Source organism: Tenrec ecaudatus, chromosome 2 (genome assembly GCF_050624435.1).
Source record: "Tenrec ecaudatus isolate mTenEca1 chromosome 2, mTenEca1.hap1, whole genome shotgun sequence".
NCBI lineage: Eukaryota > Metazoa > Chordata > Mammalia > Afrosoricida > Tenrecidae > Tenrec > Tenrec ecaudatus.
In genome coordinates, this window is record NC_134531.1 from 75462713 (window position 1) to 75472198 (window position 9486).

The 9486-nt window shown below is 50.6% G+C and overlaps 1 protein-coding gene across 1 annotated transcript in view; it reads right to left on the reverse strand.

Annotated features, from left to right (window-relative positions):
- LHFPL2 (LHFPL tetraspan subfamily member 2) overlaps positions 1-5111 on the reverse strand; it is a 193897-nt gene extending 188786 nt beyond the window's left edge. The window contains exon 1 of the mRNA XM_075541206.1: positions 4669-5111. The gene's annotated coding sequence lies outside the window, so the exon portion shown is untranslated. The remainder of the gene's footprint in view (positions 1-4668) is intronic.
- Between the last annotated feature and the right edge of the window lie 4375 nt (positions 5112-9486).

A 9486-nucleotide genomic window follows, 5' to 3' on the forward strand; every position in this document is an offset into this window, starting at 1 on the left:
TAAAAACCTTAAAAGGACTTAAGGTATCAAGTACATCCTCTTTCCTTTACTCTCTCTGTCTCACCTTATACAGAAAGAAAGTCGAGTATTTCAAATACCAGACTCCTCCCCATAGGATCAGGGTGTTAGATGCTGGTGAACAGGGCCCACCTTTGACTCCTTGCTTCTTTAGAGGAGCCCTGGCATCACAGTGGGTACAAGTTAGGCTGCTAACAGCAAGATCAACACTTCAAACACACCAGCCGCTCCAAGGGAGAAAGACGGGGCTTTCTACCCTCATAAAGAATGATCGTCTTGGAAAATCACAAGAGGGCAGTTCTACCCAGTCCTCTAGGGTCGCTATGAGTCGGCATCGACTCCATCACAGTGAGTATGGTTTTGTTTGTTTCTTTAAGGCTGAAAAGTCTGACCTCTGAAAGGAAAAGAAAAAAATAATAATAAGCCTACTGGTTTTCATTGGACATTGACTGGAAGTTCTACTAAGCCACTACTCAACCAACTGGACATCTTTCATAACACACAAGGGGAAATGGGCTCCCCTTTCTCCCTTACCCTTTTGGCAAGCCCTTAGGAGGGCAGCTGGATGCTGCCCCCCACTGCCTACCCTAGCCAGACAGCTTCCCTCCCCTCCTGCTGGTTGTGGAAGAGATTCCTGCCTTCCTAGCACAGGCTGTTCCAAAGCAAAGAAGCAGCTTCCAAACTTATGAATGCTAAAGCATTGGGCATAGGTCAGCCTCTCCCCCAAGAATATCTTCTCTTGTTCTTGCTGTGTTATCAGAGACTAGAACAAAGGCTGGCCCCTGGCAGAGGATCTGCCAGGATTTGCTGAATGAAAGAACAGGAGAATGACCTGAGTGAATGTAACAAGTAAGCTTCCCCAACCCCTCAAATCAGAAGGAGCGAGAGACATTGTAGCTGCCCTGCTCAAGAAATATAAGAGTCTTGCTAAGAATATCTTTTGTTCATTTTGCTCTTAGGCATAACTGTGTCAAAGACTTCATGCCCAATGAAATCTGCATGGCACACCATGAACTCCAATCGATCAAAAACAAAAAAACACACAAACAAACCAAAGGGAAAAAAACTCACTGCTGTCAAGTCCATTCCAACGCACAGCGCCCTTTCTCCGCCTTTCAAAGCAATGGTTAACTCCAACACATAGTCTACAGGTTGCTTTGTCCGGAGAAGTTCTGGAGATTCGATACTTAGATTCCCGGGAGGCACTTGGCACATGCTCTACTCTGTCCAGTTCATTTTCTTGCCCCCCACAAGTCAAGCCTGGGGTTTGCTTTGGTGGGAGGTTGGACAGACTGGAGCAGTCTGCCATGGAAAGGAGGCAGGAAAGCAGGAAGGTCTGGGGCAGCAGGTCATACTTGTGCCCCAGCTCCAGGATGTACACTTTGCCTGTGCTTCTGGAAGTGGGTACTCAGCCTCGCCCCCCACCCCCAAGCAGACTGAACAGAATGAGCCGAGTGGGTGCAGCTGCCAAGGGCACGGTGACCACCCCAAGTTAGAATCCATCACTCTAAAATCAGCTGGCCTTGCATTCCAGCCCTTTGGAAACACAGGCAGTCCCTGTTTACAAGTGCCCGATGGACAGCTCCTCCTGGCCCTTTAATGTTACGTGAATTTGCCCTCACCTTGAAATTACGGAACCGACCCCTTCTCACAGTCATTTCTTCATCACAATCCCCATCATCACTTGAAGCTAATAAATCACTGGAAAAGCGCCATGCCTTCTTTACATGAAACCCATCCATTCCTGCCTAGTGTATTTCAACTCCCAGTGACCCTGCAGGACAGAGACCTGCTCCATAGGCTTTGGGAGGTTGTACATCTTTATAAAAGCAGGCAGCCTCGCCTCACCTTTTCTCCTGAGGAGCAGCTGATGGGCTATAACCTCCTACCTTCTGGTTAGCAGCCCAATGCTTAACTCACTGCACCACCAGAGTGCCTTCTTTGCACTACCCAAAACCAAACTCACTGCCATTGAGTCAATTCTTACTCAGAGTGACCCGAGAGGGAAGGGCAGAACAGCTGTGTGAGAATCTGGGACTGTAACTCTTTATGGGAGTAGAAAGCCTTATTCTCTCCTATGGAGCTCACTGGGCGGTTTCGAACTGCTGACCTTGTGATTAGCAGCCCAATACATAAGCCACTAATGCCCCCAGGGGTCCTTTCTTTACACTACAGGAAGGCTACAGAAGAACCATATGAGCCCCTGTTCTGATTTACCTGCACATGTGATTTTTAAGATACACTTATTACTGGCTTGTTCATAACCCAGGCCTATCTGTACTTGCAACTTATCCCTCACATTGCTGAGAACTTACTCAGTGCCAGGCACCACCCTGCCTCCTGGACAAAAGTCACCTGAGTGACTCCTCAGGTGACTCTTGGACTGGTTCTTTTATCATCACCCCGGTACACTCACCACAGAAGGTGGACCTGGGAGAAAGAAGGGTGGGAACTCACTCCAGGTCTCCAGATAGTAGTCGGGGAGTATGTGAACACTCTGGGAGAGCTGGAAGGTGGGGCACCTACACTTCGGTCTTCTCTTTTGCCAATTCTTTTCAGCAACACTCTTGCGAGGCTGTTTCCGAAAGTCATTCTACGAATATGCATCTTCTCTGTCCCCTCCTGCTTTGGATGGTTCTCCCTGGCCCTCCCCCAACACCACATGCAGTCTCCACACTCTGTGGGATCGGCCCTGGGTTCTGACCCCTGCCACGGGAATACACAGTGTCTACCGCTTCTTCCAGAAGGCTTCGCGGTGCTTTTGTCTGCTAGGAGGCTGCTTCCTTCCCAGAGACAAATTCCTGGTTTGTGGATCATAACTCAAATGATAGTCCAAGATGACCCGTTCGGCAATGTTCATTAGCAATGCAATTATTCTTCCTAATTGAACTACTCTAGAGAGAAATGAAATTTATCAACCTCCATCTCCTGCAACATGCTTGTCTGAATGTCGGTTTTCCTTTTCTCGTATGTTTGCTGCACCTTTTGAAAACCACAACAAATCCCCACTGTCGCATCTGTGTGGTCACTCGGAGGAAACATACAGCGTTTTATCTGCTATGACCTCAAACACCTCACAAAAGACTATTTGGTCAGAACCAAGTTTCTGACCTCAGTAAACAGGACTGTCATGATGCCAGGAGCCCTGGTGGGGGGCCATGAGTTAAGAGATGGGCTGCCAACCTCAAGGTCGGAGGTTCGAAACCACCAGATAGTCCACAGGAGAAAGTTGGGGCTGGCTGCTCCAGTCAGCCCTATGAAATACTATGAATCAGAAATGAGTCAACGGCAGTGGCATCGAGCTATGACAACAAAAAGAAATGAGAATCTTGGATTTTATTTCCCTCCCATGCCCTTGAAAGAGTTAATCTCTCCCCATTAGCATGCACTCTCATCTCATACATTTTAAAAGGCGGGATCGTGTTTACAGAGGATCAAGCAGGAGAGCTGCAACTGGAATACCAGGAAGAAAGCTAGTACCAGTGACAGTGCGATCCAATATGCTCTGCAATCTGGAAGGGGCGGAGCTAGAAGGCCAGTGGACACGAAAAACGTAGAGACAATACATAAATCACGGCTCAAACTTGGTCACTCAGGGTTAACTCTGGAACAAGGCACGAGCGGCCAGCCCTCGTCCCTACCGCTTCCCTCGCCGGCGCCAACCCGCACTTTGGCCATAGTGGCGGTTCTGCAATTTCAAAAAGAAGTTCTACTTTTACATGTGGGTCACTGAACGCAAGCTCGCATACACAGACACTCACACAATCACCGCAGAGAAAATGAGAACTACAGGAAATGGCCTGGGTGCGAGTGAGGATGGGGGTGGGGAACAAGACTTTGTCTTCGCTCTCCTCTGACTTCCATTGAAACCGCTAGTGTACTTTTCATGAAACCCCGGACCTTCCTGAAATAAGAGAAAAGTTGAACCGCTGCTTGCAGGAAGTCCTTTGCTTTTACGAGTTCAAAGAACACTGGGCGGCTGAATGGGGGTGGGGGTGGGGGCACGCAAAGGTGCTTAAAAAGCAATCCTAAACCCAGTCTCCCCAAGTCCTTCTGCCATGGGCTCAACCCACCCATCCCAGCTGTGGTCTTCCCCACCCCACGCCCACCGCCTCTGTCCCGCCCGCACCCCAAATCACGGTGCTTCCCACAAAAATGCAGCCCAGATCTGAGAAGCAGCTGACTTCTGTGGCCGGCGTGACCCACAAGCCACAGCCGAGGCCTGGCGGGCGCGACCACGGGGCGTCCCCGGGCGCGGTACCCGGCGCTCGGAGGCTGGCGCCGAGCTGCGCCCGGGACTGTGCACCGCGATCCCCGCGGCGGCGCCGGTTGCAGCTCCGTCCGCAGCGGCAGGCGAACGCTTGCTCGCGCCGCTTCCCAGGGAAACGCTGTTCTAGGCACAACTTTTCCCACTTGGGAAGCAGCTGTTCCCGTCCCATTCCCAGCCTCCAACACCCGCGGGCGGCTCCGGTCCCTCCTCCTCCTCCTCTCCACGGGCTCCCGGGAACCAGAGCAAAGTTCCCGCGCCAGCGGCAGCGACGGGACCCCCAGGGACCCCGGCGGGCTCCCGTCTCCCGCCAGGCTCCACCTGGCCGGGGCTGCCGGTCCTCCCTTCCCGCAGGGCGCGCCGGGCCCGGGTCTCCCACTCACCCCACGGGACAGCCGGCTGGCGTCTGGGCCGGGCTCCGACCGCAGCCTTCCCCACGGCGGCTCTCCCGTTACACCTCCTGGCAGCCACCTCTCGCTTGCCCCACTGGCCACTCCGGCAAGGAGGAGGAGGAGGAGGAGGGAGGAGGGAGGAGATAGGGGAGGAGGCAGAGAGGGGAGGGGGTAAGGGAGGGGAGGGGAGAGGGTCCCCGGTGGAGGAGGCCGGGCGGGAGCGCCCGCCTAGGCAGCCGGGCAGCGGCAGCCGGCTAGCGCAGGGGGAGGCGAGGGAGGGGCGGGGGCCCAGAAAGCAAGAGGCCGCCGAGCTGCCCGGCCCCGCGCCGCTGCCCAGTCCCCATCGCCCCCTCCGAGCTGCCCTCGCCGGGCGAGGAAGGGGCCCGGGCGGTCCCGGCGCAGCAGGCCGAGGGGCGGGGGCGGCTGGGGGGCCGCGGGCTGGCGGAGGAGGCCGGGCCTCGGAGGGGAGTGTCCTGCGGGGCCAGGCGGTGCTGGCGAAAGGGGATCCCCGGGAGGAGGGGCCGCCGGGGCCCTGGGAGCGGTCACTGTGCTGCCGGGTGGCGGCAGTGGCGCCTGCTGGAGCAGTACTTCGAGGTCTTGGGGGCTGTCCAGGGCAAGCTCCGAGGCCGGTCCTGGAGCGCGCAAGAGCCGGGCACGTGTAGGACCGGACCCGGCTCGGGATGTGGGGAGAGGTGATGTCTGTGGGCCCTGGAGCGCTACAAACCACTCCCTCCAGAGGTCCTAGGGAATGTAAAGTGGGAAGTTAACGCTGGCCATGGCTGGAACTCTACCTGCTCTTCCCCAGCCTTGGAGACAGCTTGACTGTCTTGCTCTGTGAGTCTCTAGAGTCTAGCTGGAGAAAACTCAGCGCTAAAAAGTCACCAGAGTAAACAAACAAATTAAAACCCCAGAGTGCTCGCGCACCTGAAACAGCCCCTTCTGTGCTCACACTATGGTTCCGGGGTGCATTTTCAGGGTGCTTCAGCAGCCGATCTGAAAAGACATCCTCCTGCACAGAAAGGATTCACTGACCTGCCACCTCGGGCCTGGAGCACAGAACAGCTGATAATGGCCATGACCCTAAGGCGCCAATACCACTTGTGGTTTCAAGGTCTGGATGCAGCACTTAGCCAAACAACCCTTCTGTATCTTTTTATTCCACCCTCCCCCACCATATCAAATTTGCTCCTATCTCACTTTTCGGCTCCTTTCTGCATCACCTCTATCGACAGCGGTGGGAACACAGACCCTAGCGGTCAATTCTGGGCCTCTTTCCTCCATCACCAATACTCATTCCCATTGGCTTTCTTTGTAATGTCTCTCCATTTGCCCTGTTCTTTCCAGGCCCACCGCCAGCTCTTGCTGGGGCTTGATGGCTTCAGTGGCCTGCCCACTGGCGCCCTGCTCTGAATACCCTCTGCTCTTGTACTTATTCATTTGTACCATACCTCCAGGCCAACGCTTCTAGACAGCCGCTCCAACAGGCAGGTCATTTCCTGGTCTAGAAATTCTGAAGTACTCTGCGAGCTAAAGGGTGATTTTTGCTAAAAGGGTGAATTCTTTTTAAATATCTATTCACCCCCAAACAGGTCAACCCCACCCCCACCATTCACCCATTTGTCACAGCATAGAGGGACATAGGGGGAGGGGTGTTTCTGGTGTCCAGTCATTAACCATGTGCATTTACTTAATTCTGTGCTTCAAGTGGACTCTATGTTATTCATCCATTCATTTTTCACCTCAACTGAATATACGCTCCTTGGAGAAGACTCTATATCCTTTATAGTCCTATTTTGAATGTAGGCTCGTTATGAGTCAATCGATTGGACAGCAGTAAGTTTGAGCATTGAATATTGAGCTATACAGCAGGACTGTTCTAGATCCAAGGAGCCCTGCTGGCCTCATGGGATGTGTATCATGCTGTTGAATGAAAGACCAGCCCCTTGAATCCACCAGCTGCTCAGCAGGAGAAAAATGAGACTTTCTGTTTCCATAAAGATTTACAGCCTCAGGAACCAAAAGGGCAGCTCTACTCAGTCCTTCAGGATCACGATGAGTCAGAATCAGTAGCAGATTTTGGTTCTAAATACTGAGGGTGCATCGTGAGCAAGCAGAAACAAAGAAAGATGTTTTGCCCTTCCCAGACTATGGGTACTTGAATGTCATTAGATGGCTCATATTATTATTCTCTGGTATTATATGCGTTGTAGGTAGGTAGCTTAAATTAATAGCTTATCTACATTTTAATTTCTCCATGGGCAAGTGTTAGCCTTCTGTCTTTATATCTTCTATACTGTTTGGCACAGTGCTACCTGTTAAGTCAATAGCCTATCACTGGAGTGTGTGACATGTAAATTAAGTCATCACCCCATTTTATACCTTGCTTTATTGAATTCACAGAAGAACCTGCTGGGAAATCTAAACCTAAGATTTTCTCATAACCATGTTTATTGCTATTTGGACGATAATCAAAGCAACTAACCCCAGATAGGCTATTCAGAGCTGAAAGGTAGATCAATTTCCTGTGAGGGAAAGAGGCATTAGGGATGGGCAGGTGGGAGGAAGGATGGAGAAGGAGAGAGATGCTCCAAGAAGACAGGCCCTGCTGCATTCGGTGGAAAGGAAATGCTGGAGAAAGAAGGGTAGTGCCCAAAGCGCTGGGACGTCGTGACTGTCGGTCGCTTCTGATATGTGTTTTAGCCAAATTTTAATGAAACACTGACTGTTTGAAATAAATAATGAAATAGTTATGTGAAAGAATAGTTGTAGTTTGGTGAAATGGCAAGGGGGCCTTGGAAGAAGATAAGTACGGGCCATTTGGATAGGCCAGAAGGTAGAATTACAGTGGTGCCTGGGAGAAATGCTATGATTTGGAATTTACGTGCCCGTGCCGGTAACTCTGTCCGCTAAGCGCCCGGATGCTATACCCCACCTAGAGTACCCAGCATCAACATGTGTTAACACTTTGTGTTCTAGTCCTTCTCAGGGAAAATCTGTTTGGGATTGGGATAAATGTGCGTTTATAAGTGACAGGAAAGCATTTGAGACATTTTCCCGGCTGTCAGCATCACGGCTATTGATTCACTTTAAAGGTGCCTATTTGTCTTCATAACAAACCAGCCTCTCAAATCTACCCGCCACCACCCATTTTGGGAAATTGATATTTCTTAAATATCACATGAACATGGGATTTCTGTGTGAGACACAAACTTGGAAATTGCTATCTGTTGAATACTGCATATACTGCTAAATGATTTCAGCTGAGAATCTCTTCAAGGATGTAGCAAAAAATGCAATCCACAAACTTTGGGTCCTGTAAAAAAAAAATCACCAACCTAAACAGGATCATTATTCTGCCCTTTTGTTCTCCAGGTATGAGTATACAAAACTGTCTGCTGACGTCTTATGAATCCGCTAGTTTCCTTAGCAAATAGGGTTGAGGTAAAGCAATTTTGAGCATAAAGACATGATGGGCTCGCCATGTTAAAAGCAGTACATTGGCCTATGTGAGACAGTGTTTCATGAGTTTACCTTTTGGGCCACAGAAATGACCTGGCTAAAGTTTCCAGTAGACTTACAAAAGCCAACTCATCATGGTTGGGTTTATGTCAACTATGTAGGCCAGGATTCTCTCGTGATGTGATCAACTCTATGAGAGGACCATCTATGAAGCAGTTAAGCAGCTATGAGGTGAATAGATATCTTTAATTTGGTCACAGCTTCCTATAATTGAGGGACTTTTCATTCAGGGTGTTAGTATAACGTGACAGTGTGTGGAAGCTAGCTGGCTTCTACTGTTGGATCTAGATCCTGCATCTGATTCATTGACCTCTGGTTATACCACTTGCTGATCCCAGGAGCCAGTAGACTGCCAATCTTGGATTCATTCAGCCTATCTCAGATTCAGTTCGTTTGGCACTCACCAGCCTATGGTCTTCCTCTTTCCTGTTGGTCAGTCCCTGCAGTTACAGCAGTCAGGAGAAACCTTTAGCTTACATCTGACCCCATGAACTTGACCCAGGCCGGACTTACCCACTTTTACAGCTGTGTGAGCCATTTCTCCTTGTAAATCTTTCCCGCTGTACATACACATACAAGCACAGATGGTGTTACTTCTCCAGAGAACCCAGCCTGAGATAGGCCACATCGCAATTTCTGCTTCAAATGGGTACATTTAAAATCAAGGGCAGAAATGCAGTCTGCAACAAGGAAATGTCCCCGTTGATAGTGAAATCCATTCCCAAGGGGCAGGTTTGCCTGTCCATGGAGATGATGACCTGTCTCTCACTGAGAACAAGTATTACAGGTACAAACGGGGAATGCGACTCTAAAGGGTGGGGCCAGTTTCATCAAGTCAGACAGGAAGGGCCATGGATTCCTGATAAAAAAAACTCTCAAGCATTTGCAAAAACTTCCTTCCTCGTGAGTCTAGAAGGTCAACTTGAGTGGGCCAAGATTCTCCCATGATAGGATCGAACGTGCTGTGGTCAACCGCAGGATGGGATCTTCCATGAAGCAGCCAAGCAGTTGTGCATCTAGTGAGGATGCTTTCACACTCCACTCCAGCCAGAGAAGCAAGACCCACACATTATTCACAGTGGCGAAGTCATGACAGAAGGCCCAGGACATCAGGCTGTCACTCTTTAGGTTGAAAACTAAGGGCCGTTGGCCACTTTCATCTACCGACCAGTCTCTACCTTCTGACCTCTCTCTTTTCCGTCTGTACATGAAGTCATCGCTTCATCTCCCCAGCAAAGCAGTTTGCTTTCCTGCTTCTAGTTCTAAAGCTAGACTCCATTGGACTCTGGC